Below are 13593 nucleotides of genomic sequence, written 5' to 3'. Positions count from 1 at the left end.
TGTTGTGCTCAGTAGGGGGTACTCCTAAGAACACATCTAGAGGATTGCAGCCCAAATTTACTGGTACCTCAGTCACAAATGCTAGAATGAACAAGGCCCAAAATGGAGCATTCCGTTTTGTGGACGGATAGTCCAAAGTGAATGGAATTCAGTAGTGTAGTGGCTAAGAGGGTGTGCTTTGATTAGAAGAGTCCTTGGTTCAAATCTTAACTTGAGGCCCAATCCTGTCATGCAGCTTTGATAGTGAAACCCATGTTCCACTGTCACAAATACTGCTGCAGCACCGTAAGTGGTGCATTGCTGCCAAGAGTGAGGTACTGTCAGAGGAAATGGCTGGCTGCTCCCCACATGCACCAATGGCTTACCCAGGCTGTACCTGATCAGGTAAAGTGGCAGAGCAGGTGAGTCATGGGTAGGGAGGAGGAGGGCAGGGGGAGTTTCAGGGGCTGGAGAGTGGATCCCAGCAGCAGCGACTTGCACTGGGATCCTATCCTCAATTTCCCAGCCTGATTCTCTCCCTTCCTCTCTTTGGATTTATGCCAACTACATAGCTGGTATGGAGACCCACAGGTGACCAGAAGGCCTACTGAGGGATATGTTTTTTTACTTACCTCAGCCTTCTGGTTGCTCCCCCCTCCCCCGCCATAGCATGCAGGACATGCTGTACTGGCACAGTTGCATGCTAGAGAATGGCAATGGATAGTATTGGGCTATGAGTCACCCTTCTCTTACCCTGCACATGCCCGATCTCGTCTGATCTTGGAAGCTAAGCAGGGTCAGGCCTGGTTAGTACTTGGATGGGAGACCACTTGGGAATACCGGGTGCTGTAGGCTTATACCATAGTCTTTTGAGACTGAAGATTGCCTTAACCAACCATTAACCAACCATTCTCTCAGCCTTAACCAACTCCTGCAATATAGGTATAATATTGTCCAATCTTACACGGCTATAAATGAATGATTGTACATGAAGCACCTTCAGCATATCAAATGCTCTATATAAATGCTATGTTTTAAAAATGACTTTTACTAAAGTTAAGCAACACTGTGGCAAGTATGGTGCTTATTTTGTAACTGACTTGTTTTGGCATTAAAATAACAAGAATAGTTAATATTGTACAGTACATTTCCTAAAGAATTATGCTTACATATTATCAGTCACATTACAACACCCCTATAACATATAACGATACTATTACCATACTCCACTTGAAATTGGTTCGTGACTCACCTAGTGGGTCCCAACCCACTGTTTGAGAAACACTGTTCTAAAGGGTAGGTAAGCATGTCAAAGTGCAAATGCTTTGCCGAACAAGTGACTGCTCAATATGCTGATAATTTCATGTAGTTATGTAATTTAAAAATTAACCACAACATATTACCTTAAAATACACTGCTTTCCCCCCCTCCAATTACATCTTGATTATTTGTAAGAACAGGCTTTAAAATCATGGAGTGAATCACTCTCAAAAATGCACTATATTAAATATGTCCCTCTCCTACTGATATATGATATGGTGCCCCTGTTCTCCAAAGGAATGTGTAGGCCCTGCATCACTGGAAATATTTACAAATGCATAGATAAACAGCTGCCTAGGTAATTCAGATAGAATTAATCATGCGTCTGTACAGATGAATTCAAGACGTCCATTCGTAACCTATTAGAGTTCTTTGGTTTCATTTATAACGGCTACAAAGTAGACTAATTATCATTCAGTTAGTCATCAACAGTTGAATGATTTTTCCAACCATCACTCATCTCTGGCAATGCTGCTGCTGAAAGCAGGATCTGAGCCCAGAGAAGGATTTGTACCTAAGTTATTGCAACTAGGATGACAAACAGCAGAAAACAATTGTGTCACTAGTACAAAAGAGCTGCTCTCTTGAACGAAGTGGGTGGTCTCCCTTACCTGGAAAGAAGTTGGTAGAACTTACTTCTGACATACATAGGATTCTGCTATTAAGGAAATTCCAAAATCAGTTTCCAGTTCACGTTTGGTTCCTAGAACTAGAATTTTCATGCAGATAAGAAGTCTTAGGTGATATACTGGTCTGTACCACTGTTTGAACTGTAGGTGGAGGGTGCCATTTTTTCCACACCTCTCTGCTAATAACTAACACACCAGAGAGAAAGGTTCTAGTTTTGTTTGCTCTGTGCTATAAGAGAGAAGAGAGAAGATTGAGGAGGAGAGAGAGAGAGAGAGAGAGAGAGAGAGAGATTGGAGGACAAAGTTAACAGAAGATCATATAGAGTAAGGTAGGCATGGTTAGATGCTACACCATTTTGTTGTGGGTCTCTTCTTGTACCCCACGTACTTTCGGGTAGTATCTAGCAAGTCAACCAATAAGGATTTAACTTAGCCCTTTCTGTGATGTACTGGTTTAGAAAATGCAGAGTGGGCTTTTTTTGTTTTTCTTTTTTACAAAACCAAACACGGAAGCATTAAAACACATAACCCCCCTCCCACCTGCAATTTGAATCAGTACAATCTAGATTTATACCATCTCTGTCTCCATGATGTGCAGTAGGGCTTACACTCCTTGGAGATTTTGCCAGTCTATATATTCATATCCCCAATCATGCCCATCTTTAACGTTTGTGGATAAGATGGCATGGCGGTTAAAATGCAGGTAGTACTTATGTCTCATAAATCTCTCATCTGCCCATCTTGGTAAAGGTTAACAGGATGAAATTCTCAGAAACGCGCATGTCTACCCAGTTAATACGGATAGAATTGACATTTTTATAGAATGCTGAAATATATTTGGAAGCCTAAGGCTTGCGGCCGTCCTATGTCAAAAGGCGTTTCATAACAAAACGCCATCGTGGCCCATTTATAGAAACAACATACTGTGCCTCAGTAACTGTGGGTAAAGCTAAACATGTTGCCTGCCTCTTCCAAACAACACAAACAGCACAGCCATTTCCCAAAAGGGCTATTTTCCTTAGAGAAATACGAATTAGAAACTAAAATTGTGTTGGCTAAAGAGACTGGGGGGAAATGTAAGCTTCAGGGCCAACCACACACGGTATCACATGGAGACGGCAGAGACAAGGAGCCACCTACAGGGGATGGTTTATTGCTATATAATTTCCAGCATTGGGGTAAAAGGGGTGTGGTTTATTTGAGAAAGGAACTCTGGATCCCATAAGAATAGCCATCAGGAAACCAAAACTATCACCCCACCAAAAAAGGTGGGGGATATGGCCATAAATAACATAAGGACAGGGCTAAGTAACTGGAACTTACTTATGGCCCAGTCCTATACTTCAGAAATGCCATTCTACCCCTCCTTCAGCATTGCCAAATGCCTCTGTGCCGTACAGTCTGTTGTCTACCATCTCTGTTGCAATGAATATCTCCTCTCTTTTGGTGAATGTCAGGTACTCTAACCATGGCCACTGATGGACAAACACTAACCTGGAACCCTGTTGGGGGTGAGAGGAAAGGACCCTTCCCTTCACTATTTGGGGTTGCAGTGAAACTCTGTTCTGCTCCACATGGCAGTGCTTCAGTCCTCACAACAAAAGGGCTCCAGGTGAGTGTTTGAACATGAACTGTTCATGTTCTCTCATGAACACCAAGTATGCATTTTGATTCAGGGACCATGTGTTGCTGATGCTGCTCTCTGTTTCTTGCTATGCTCTTTGTATTCCTGTACCTTTCCTCAGGCAGCTGTCCAGCAGGGAAAGAGGACACAGGGTCCTTCACATGGCTAGCCATGCAGACCACAAAGGGAAAAGCTGCCTGCCTGGCAGCAGTGACCAGTGCGATTCCAGCTGTTCCTCTGTGGGGTTGCTCACCTACTTGTTCCAGGCAAGCCCCTGCTGTGTTGTAAAATCCATGACAGACAGCGATATCACTGGTGCAGCCAGACCTCATAGACCTCTGCTATTTTGCAGTCTGCCATACAACTTGCAAAAGCACAAGAGCCCTGCTGAAATGAGATGGTTGGCAACCTCACTGTGTTTTTCTCTTTCAGGTGCTGCTCTAGCACTGATCATTTAAACTGCCAACTTACCGGCGCCGACAGAGGCTTCAGGAGCTGCTGTTGTGCATTCTGCACTGCTGCTCATTTGTGCCAGTGGCCTGGAAGTGCACAACTGCAGCCTGGTTTTTGCACCACTGTAATGGGCCTTATGCTACCAGAACACTAGCTCCAGCAGTGCAGTGCCCCAACCTATGCTTATCAAAGTGAAGCCAACATATCCTGTCCATGCATTAGGGAGCTCAGGTGTAACTTCTGTTGCTCCAAAAATCATGAAAATGTAACAAAAAAACACACAAACAAAAGAAGCTTGTAATGAGTATGTCTGTGTATGCTCAAGCCTGCTCACTGCTTAAAAACCATACTTGGACATAGGAAGTGGCCTGATTCTGAGCCAGACCACTGGTCCACCTTGTTGATCACAGTCTGCCAAAGGCTTGTAGTATCTCTCCAGGGTTTCAGGCAGGAATCTTTCTTATCCCAGCTGCCCCGATGGCAGGGACTGAACTTGGGAGGGTCTTTCTGCAAGGAAAATAGATGCTCTACCACTGAACAGCAGTCCTGTCCCCAAGCACTGGGGTAGTGAAGGAATGTTACACTCTCATCAGCAGGAATTTGTGCATGTCCACCATTTAGCTCAAACCTAAGTCTGATCTGTTTTTCAAATAACTTCTAGTCTTTCCATAGTATGGGATTCATAGTTAGAGGATCAAGAGATACATAAATGAGTTCAAGGTAGTGTTTCTTTATAGCTGCAAGATGAAGCTAAATGCAGAGATTCTGGTCCTCCATTTCTATTGCCAATGCAACAAAAGATTCCAACCAAACCCCAACAGATTTTGGGTGCAAACGTTCTGCTGATGTCAATGACAGCATTCCCACTGATTTAAATGAAGCATTACTACATCTATGCCACCCAATCTGAAATATTTGACTTATGGAACCCAGCATGTGTCAACTGAGGCACAGTGCCAGTTGCACATCCTGATGTTCAGGTTTCTGGACACATTCAGTGCATACACATTTCATATTCTGCTTAGCACTATCCAGATCTAACAATCTTCTTCAGGGTAGCCAAATTGGTTTCGGTTTCTCCATGTCAAATTGCTTCTTGATCCAGATTTCAACCCTGCTGAAGCAGAGCTGAAAAGTATACATGCAATGATAAAGTAGCATTAGATGCACTGATGAGGCCTTACTGAGGGAGAGTAGGCCTTGCTGAGGGAGAGTCAGCATGGCTTCTGTAAGGGTAAGTCTTGCCTCACAAACCTTATAGAATTCTTTGAAAAAGTCAACAGGCATGTGGATGCGGGAGAACCCGTGGACATTATATATCTGGACTTTCAGAAGGCGTTTGACACGGTCCCTCACCAAAGGCTACTGAAAAAACTCCACAGTCAGGGAATTAGAGGACAGGTCCTCTCGTGGATTGAGAACTGGTTGGAGGCCAGGAAGCAGAGAGTGGGTGTCAATGGGCAATTTTCACAATGGAGAGAGGTGAAAAGCGGTGTGCCCCAAGGATCTGTCCTGGGACCGGTGCTTTTCAACCTCTTCATAAATGACCTGGAGACAGGGTTGAGCAGTGAAGTGGCTAAGTTTGCAGACGACACCAAACTTTTCCGAGTGGTAAAGACCAGAAGTGATTGTGAGGAGCTCCAGAAGGATCTCTCCAGACTGGCAGAATGGGCAGCAAAATGGCAGATGCGCTTCAATGTCAGTAAGTGTAAAGTCATGCACATTGGGGCAAAAAATCAAAACTTTAGATATAGGCTGATGGGTTCTGAGCTGTCTGTGACAGATCAGGAGAGAGATCTTGGGGTGGTGGTGGACAGGTCGATGAAAGTGTCGACCCAATGTGCGGCGGCAGTGAAGAAGGCCAATTCTATGCTTGGGATCATTAGGAAGGGTATTGAGAACAAAACGGCTAGTATTATAATGCCGTTGTGCAAATCGATGGTAAGGCCACACCTGGAGTATTGTGTCCAGTTCTGGTCGCCGCATCTCAAAAAAGACATAGTGGAAATGGAAAAGGTGCAAAAGAGAGCGACTAAGATGATTACGGGGCTGGGGCACCTTCCTTATGAGGAAAGGCTACGGCGTTTGGGCCTCTTCAGCCTAGAAAAGAGACGCTTGAGGGGGGACATGATTGAGACATACAAAATTATGCAGGGGATGGACAGAGTGGATAGGGAGATGCTCTTTACACTCTCACATAATACCAGAACCAGGGGACATCCACTAAAATTGAGTGTTGGGCGGGTTAGGACAGACAAAAGAAAATATTTCTTTACTCAGCGTGTGGTCGGTCTGTGGAACTCCTTGCCACAGGATGTGGTGCTGGCGTCTAGCCTAGACGCCTTTAAAAGGGGATTGGACGAGTTTCTGGAGGAAAAATCCATTATGGGGTACAAGCCATGATGTGTATGCGCAACCTCCTGATTTTAGAAATGGGTTAAGTCAGAATGCCAGATGTAGGGGAGGGCACCAGGATGAGGTCTCTTGTTATCTGGTGTGCTCCCTGGGGCATTTGGTGGGCCGCTGTGAGATACAGGAAGCTGGACTAGATGGGCCTATGGCCTGATCCAGTGGGGCTGTTCTTATGTTCTTATGTTCTTATGATGTTCAAGATAACTTCTGAAATGGTTACTTTTTCCCCATAATCCCAGCCAGACCTACTGTACATGTATATCTGGGATTCTACCTGCTTCACTTATTGTAATGTCCACAAGGGAATTGTTTTTTGTTCCATCAATACGAGTGACAAACCCACCAGACAAGAGAAGCAAACAATTCCATATGGCACTGTTTATACAAAAAAGAGACTGCTTATCCACAAAGGATGATCTCCAAATGATTAGAAGAGAGAAGACCTTTATTCTGACCAGAACCTTCAATCAGAGGAACCATCTGTCATTTTGGAAATTCATATCAGATGAAGAATAAGGGGGCATGGGATTGTTGCTCCAGGCCCTCTCCCCATCTCCCTCCCCCCCCCATCATATACAACAGCAAGGTCTGCCTGGTAATCAAAACCAAATGCACAGCTGAAGGGATGTGAAGTCAGGGGAGATGGTGGATGAGAAAGATACACGCTTTAGCAGAAGCAGCATTGCTTTTTATTAGAGGAAGGAGATCTGAACCAGGTGTTGGAAAGGTGTTTGCTGTTGCAGAGATTGAGACCTACTAAAATCCTAAAACTGTAACATTGGAGGCAGAGAAAGCTCTTGTTATCTGGTGTGCTCCCTGGAGCATTTGGTGGGCCGCTGTGAGATACAGGAAGCTGGACTAGATGGGCCTATGGCCTGATCCAGTGGGGCTGTTCTTATGTTCTCTAAGTCACAAAAAAGGGTGGGGGGAACAGATACAAAAGAAGACAAATAATTCCATGGTGACTAGTCGTGAACAGTGATCCACATTTGTCCCTAGTATTTCAACTGTACTTTAACCATTGAGATGAAACAATTGAAAGGAACACAGTGGTCATGCTCCAAAGCTCTGTGCAACAGGAAGCCTAGATGCAGGAAAATGCTCCCTAGTCACAGAGGCATTTCACATTCATAGAAGAAATTGCCAGATTCATGCATGGAGCTCCATGTGTATGACAAAGCTCGGTATGCACATGTGAGCCTCTGGATCAAAACATCATTAGTGTCAGGCACTATTTATATTCTCGCCATGTTGGAAAGGAAGAGAAGAAGTAGGTTCTCTGTTGTCAAAGAACAGTGTTACTATAATAGGCAACAGCAGGATTAGAAAGCAGATAAATTACAATCTTATTTATAGGAAGCACACATATTCTGTTTCTCACCAAATGCGTGCACTTCCATTGAAAGCAGAAGTGACATAAAGCTACACTGGAAGTCTGACAATGAACTGGGACTCACTTGAGATGTCTCTTGTCTTGTCTCAAGACACTCATTTTCTTCAACTGGTTTCAAGAGCATGCATCACTTCCAAAATGTCAGCCCCTTTCAAACCTCTCCTCTGTGTCTTTATTTGTCATTGGCATCTTTCTTAAAGAAAACCTGACCATTCTCAACCAGAAATGTCACCAAAGTCCATCACTAGGTGAAAAGACTTAGAGCTGCCTGTCCCTGGTCCACTACAGCTGACCAAACATCATTTCCCAAACCACAACTTTTATGATTAGCCTTCCTTCAACATAATAGATTAATAGAGTGGCTTTCAAACAGCCTACTCTCAGGAGTTTGTTTCCACATATATCTATCTGCTAAGGAAGCCCTGGGTCTTTGTGATAGATAGAACCCCTTACTGTTGTCTGTTGGTTTCTGTCTACTTCCTGGGGGCTTTTTAAAAGTCCTCTTTCTGCCTTTAGATCCTACCTGACCTTAGGAGATTCAACTGGTTTTGGCACCTTAGCTCTTTGGTTTGCGGTTCCTAAAACACATCATGCTCAGCCCAGTAGACACAGACAGGGTGACCAATACAATGGAGGACAGAGTGTCTGTACTTTTAACCATTGTGTAGAAGAGGGAATTTTGGCCAGTACAGCTTTTTAAACTCTTCCATGCTGAGTTCACCTGCCAAAATGTCCTCTTTTATACAATGGTTAAAGGTACAGGCACTCTGTCCTCCATTGTATCTGTTCACCCTGCAGACAGGCCATCTTGATCATTGGTGCAGCCTTGCCACTGACCCACAAAACTCTGACTATCTTTCATTGCCTGTATCATTCGCAGTCAAACTGATGACATACTTAGTGTTTATGAGTATAAACACTACAAGTCCTCAATCAAGGTGAGTTGTTGACCTAGACTGGCTGCTAGCAGAATCTTCCTTTGCCATAGCTTGTCCTCTCCTTGTTTCTGACTTTAAAGAGTAGCTGTCTCCACCCCCTTGGTTGTGGTGGCTTTTGCTTGCTCTTTTGCTCTGCGAATCTGGTTGAAATCTGGGAAGGGGGGAGAGGGAGCGAGAGGGAAGCCTCCCTTTGGGACACCTAATAGATCCACTCTTGTCAACACTTTCATTTTCTTCCTATGGAGGGAGAAGAGGGGAGGTGCTGTGGGTGCTGGCATTTATATTGCCCCACATGCGTTCCTATTCAATAAGTCCCCTTCTGTGCAGTGGGGTTTACTCCCAGGAAAGTGTGTATAGGATTGCAGTCCAAGTCACAGGAAGGAGGTTTGCATTTTTTCTTACAAACTACCACTTCTCCACTTGCATCAATCTCCTGCTGAAAGTACTTACCTTAAACTCTGGGCTTCCTTCCATCAAGCAAATCTCCCCCCCCCGCCCCATCCCACTCAATTCCATTCACAGAGAATCATGTGAATTCACATGAATCCTATCCGTGAATCCTGCTATCACTGGCTTTTGCTGGCAGGGCATGTACTACCCTCAGAATGGCAAATCCTCAGGGGGAAGGTCTCACTCCTTTCAGCTGACAAGTGTTGCTAGGATACATGAAGACACAGGTCTGCCACAAAGAAAACCCTGGATTGCAGTGAGTGTATGGTCACAAGTCCCATCCAGGGTGACTCTTGCAGATGTCACTCACAGACACATTTTGACACAGAACACCTGCATGTCTAGTGCAGGCCCATGTTTAAACTGCTTTAGGGGCAACCTGGGAAACAGTCTCAGGATTCCAGGTGAGGGGTATACCTGTAACCTTCACCACGACTATCCCAAAACCCGTTCTCCAGCAATAGTGGCTGTATGGGTTATGGTCTTTGTTGGACTTTGTTCTTGCCCCAGGTGTGCTGTAAAATGTATCCAACACTTTTATCAATTTGCCTTGCAATGGCAGATGGGGAATGATGGACAAGCAATCTTTTAGACACAGTTGCTGGTCTTCTCATTGAAAGAAACCTTAGTAAGCTTTTGAAGAAAACCACTGGTCTAATTCATCCCAAGATGGCACGAGATGGGTAACATTCTAACATATCTGAAGGGGAAGACAAAACACAGCCTACATTTGGAGATAAGAAGGAACATTTTTGTAATTATCCTGTATCCCAATGGGACCTGTTGCCAGCCAAATTGTACAAAGTCCCTGGCCTGATTATTGTGCCCACGCTGTGCTGAATTTATTACATTCCTTATAATGCAACTGTTTAATCAGTGGCATTATCAAAATGAGATATATACCCCACTGGGTAGTATGGACTGGGACAGGAAATCATGCCAGGAACAGCTTTGCTTGATGCCTGGTTACAACAACAGGATCATGTTTTCTTCGTTCTTCCTGTTGGGATTGGCCAGTTGAAATCACCAGTGTTAATGAGGGGTTTGTTCTGTGTTTCATTTTCTCAACCATAAATCTGTGTTTCTAAAATTATTCCTCATCCATGGCAAGTTTAATTTACCTATAAACAATCGGGGGGGGGGGTGGACCTACAGAGTTAAGCCTTTTCTATCCTTCTAAATAACAAACCAAGCACTGAATTTTTGTTTTTGAATGAAGTAATGCTATGCTCCCCAGAAAGTCCAGGGAACGTAAATTCTTTTGCTAAATGAGAAGCCGGCAAGGAACACCCCCTCCAAGGACTCCATCCCCACCAAAGATCCTTTGGTATCCTTTCAATTATTATGCTTATTGGTGACAATAACAATAATTTGCCAGGCACAGAGAGATCAAGCTTGGGCATTCAATGTCATAAGGGGCAGTGTCAATTGGTCCATAGTGAGGCAGCAGAAGACTGAGAGCTTTAAAAGGTTAAACGCTTGAGGTAATGGGGTTCAGGGTGAAGAGTGAGTCAGTCAGGCTGCAAACCTATTCACACTTACCTGGGAGTAAACCCCATTGACTATAACACAGGCCAACACACATTTTACTTCCTTAAACGTTACACCAATTCCTGGGTATATTTGGGGTGCTGATTAAAAAAACGGTATCCATTTTGCCCTATCACGTCTAGTTTTGGAGACATGGCATAGCCTCTTTAGTGAATGGTTCAAGCAGCTTCCTCATGAGGAAGCCTACACCATGGCTTCCTCATGAGGAAGCTGCTTGAACCATTCACTAAAGAGGCTATACTATATCTTCAAAACTAGATGTGATAGGGCAAAACGGATGCCATTTTTGGAATCGGCACCCCAAATTCATATCAAACCAACATAAAGTTTGGGAAAAACTTTTCTGAGCCTCAATTTTGTAGGCCTGTGTAATGGAACTAACTTGTGAGAAGACATGCATAGAATTGGGCTCTCAGTGTATGTTTCTAGTGATCAACTTGTTGTTTCAGAGCTACACTGAAAGGTGGTGGAGTGAAGAGCAAAGACAGTCACAAATGACACTTATCACTCTTTGGTTATGTAAGATAAAGAGGAGCAGCCTGCATTTGTTGGGGGGGCATGTGTCCTAGGACTCAGGATTCTAAGCCTGAACATAAGGACCGAAGATGAAATGAATCAGCGGCATCACTAGGGGGGTGTGGGGTGTGTGGGCTGCACCAGGTGACGTGCACAGTGGGGTGACGCACACTGGGGGGGTGACATGCTAAAATTGCGGTGGTTAGGAGTAACCCCATCATATTATATAGCACTGGATGCGGACTTTCAAGCTGAATGCAATGCAAAAAACCCAGAGTGAAATATCTCCTTTCTACAAAAGTTATGGCCAAAAAACCAGAGAACAAAAAATGCATGTATCCCTATGGAAAGTGAAAGTGAGCCATTTCGCGTGTTTACTCTCAAGTAGGCAAACTTGACTTAGTCCATCGGAAAGGGCAGGCTGAGAGGAATCCAACGACACCAGAATGGTCCTGATCCAATGAATGCAGCCCCCAAAAACACCTGAGAAGGAAGTCCCTCCCTCCAAGCAGACAAATGTATTGAGCCCTATGAAACTAAGCCGCAAGGTCGCGTTTACTCACGAGTAAGCAAACATGCCTTGGCTGGTGTGGAAGATCAGGTGAAGGAGAGTGCAAGGCTACCAGAATGGTCCTGATCCTAGGCACCTGCAGCTAAACAAGTGTTCCAGAAGTCAGCCCCCCCCCCTCCACTAAAAAGGATCAAAACAGAGGCTTTAGCTGATAAGGTGAACTTTTTTGAGACTTGCAAAGCCAGGTGGATCCTGACAGTGATCTGGTTTAAACAGAAGTTCTTAAATTGAACTGGACACTGGGTAGGGCTGAAAACCTTTCTGATTTTGGAGGGGGGTGTTATTGCAGGCAGGCTACAGAAGAAATTCACTTGGTGGAACAGGGCTGGCTTCTGCTTATTTAATTATTTGTTTTACTTTAATTATTTATACTTACTTGTTTTAATTTGCCTGATGATGTCACTTCCACCATGACATCACTTCTGGTGGGTCTTGGACAGATTGTCATTCTAAAAAGTGGGTCCCAGTGCTAAAAGTTTGAGAACTGCTGCAATAAGTAAGTTAACACCCTGGGGGTGTGTGTGGCACCACTAGTGACCAAAATCACTAAAATCACAGTTTGGAGGAATAATAACCAGCATGTCATATATCAATCAATGCATAATTTCATGCAGAATGTGTTCTATCTTTGTTCTATGAAAAGGTGCAGCCAAGAAACCAGTGGGGCAGAGTGATGGTACATCACCACGCCCACCACCTGGGGTGTTGCCCCGCCCACTGCATGGGGGGTGACGCACTGGCATCCCACACCGGGTGACGTGAACCCCGTGATGCCACTGAATGAAATGGCCAAATATCAATATCTCCTTAAGGTAGACCCACCTATATGCATGTTTGTTCTTCATCTAACGGAATATTCTACATCAAATATCCCCTTGAGGAATGGTTCTGTGGTCCCTAACAACACTTGACATATTTTACTTTTGTTTATTCCCTTTTCATTCAAATGCATTAAGAGACCTACACTGAAATGCATGTACTTGGCGCTCGGCGCCTGTTTGGAGAGCAAAGGACCAGGCTAGGAATGTGACAGTTTACAGAACTGATGGCAAGAGGCCACAGATCCACAGGCTAGGAATCATGTTCTCAAGCCCCCCCCTCCTTGCTTAATTGATCCATGGAGTTCCAAGCCCCAAATTTGAATGGAGAGTTGTTTAGTTTTTTCCAATTCAAGAGGTGTTTTCACACCACTAAATTTCAGGTGAAGCTTTACAGAACCAGATCCTTCTGGAACAGCATAGAGCACTTGTGGCTTGTGACTGCAGCCACCTTCTTGGACACCTGAGTTTGGGAAAAAGAACTCTTGTAAAACAAAGGAAAGTTTTCGCACCTTCAGCAGTCCTCACTAACCCCATGATTGATCTAGGAATGAGCCAACAGACCTTCAGTCTGCCACTGCAACCCCAGCTGGATGGAAATACAATGGCAGAACCTAGCAAGGGTTCTTGGCAAGTTATAGAGGATCCCTTGAATGAATTAACCCCACCTAGAATCCCATAGGATATTATAGGGCAAAAATCTATTTAAAAAACCCTTGGCTTAAGGCCATGTGTTCTTCATTTTATTGGCCATCTTATTGTTTATTCCACTGCCTGGAGATCTACCTTGTCTTGCCAACATTTTGGATCATTGCTGCGTCAAGTCGCCTCCATTCCAATTTCCATCTGAGAACCACCATGCCATTTGGCACCCAGGATCAGTAACACCCTGCAAACCCCTTTCCTTTCCTGCCTTTTCTCTCTCTATCCCCCCCAAGT

At 44.3% G+C, this 13593-nt stretch overlaps 1 pseudogene; it reads left to right on the top strand.

Moving 5' to 3' along the window:
- The first annotated feature begins 709 nt into the window (after positions 1–709).
- On the top strand, positions 710–834 carry LOC136637169 (5S ribosomal RNA; annotated as a pseudogene).
- Positions 835–13593: the final 12759 nt, after the last annotated feature.

Source organism: Tiliqua scincoides, chromosome 1 (assembly GCF_035046505.1).
Source record: "Tiliqua scincoides isolate rTilSci1 chromosome 1, rTilSci1.hap2, whole genome shotgun sequence".
Taxonomy (NCBI): domain Eukaryota; kingdom Metazoa; phylum Chordata; class Lepidosauria; order Squamata; family Scincidae; genus Tiliqua; species Tiliqua scincoides.
Note: the sequence above shows the minus strand (reverse complement) of the source record. Positions and strands in the feature narration are given on the sequence as shown.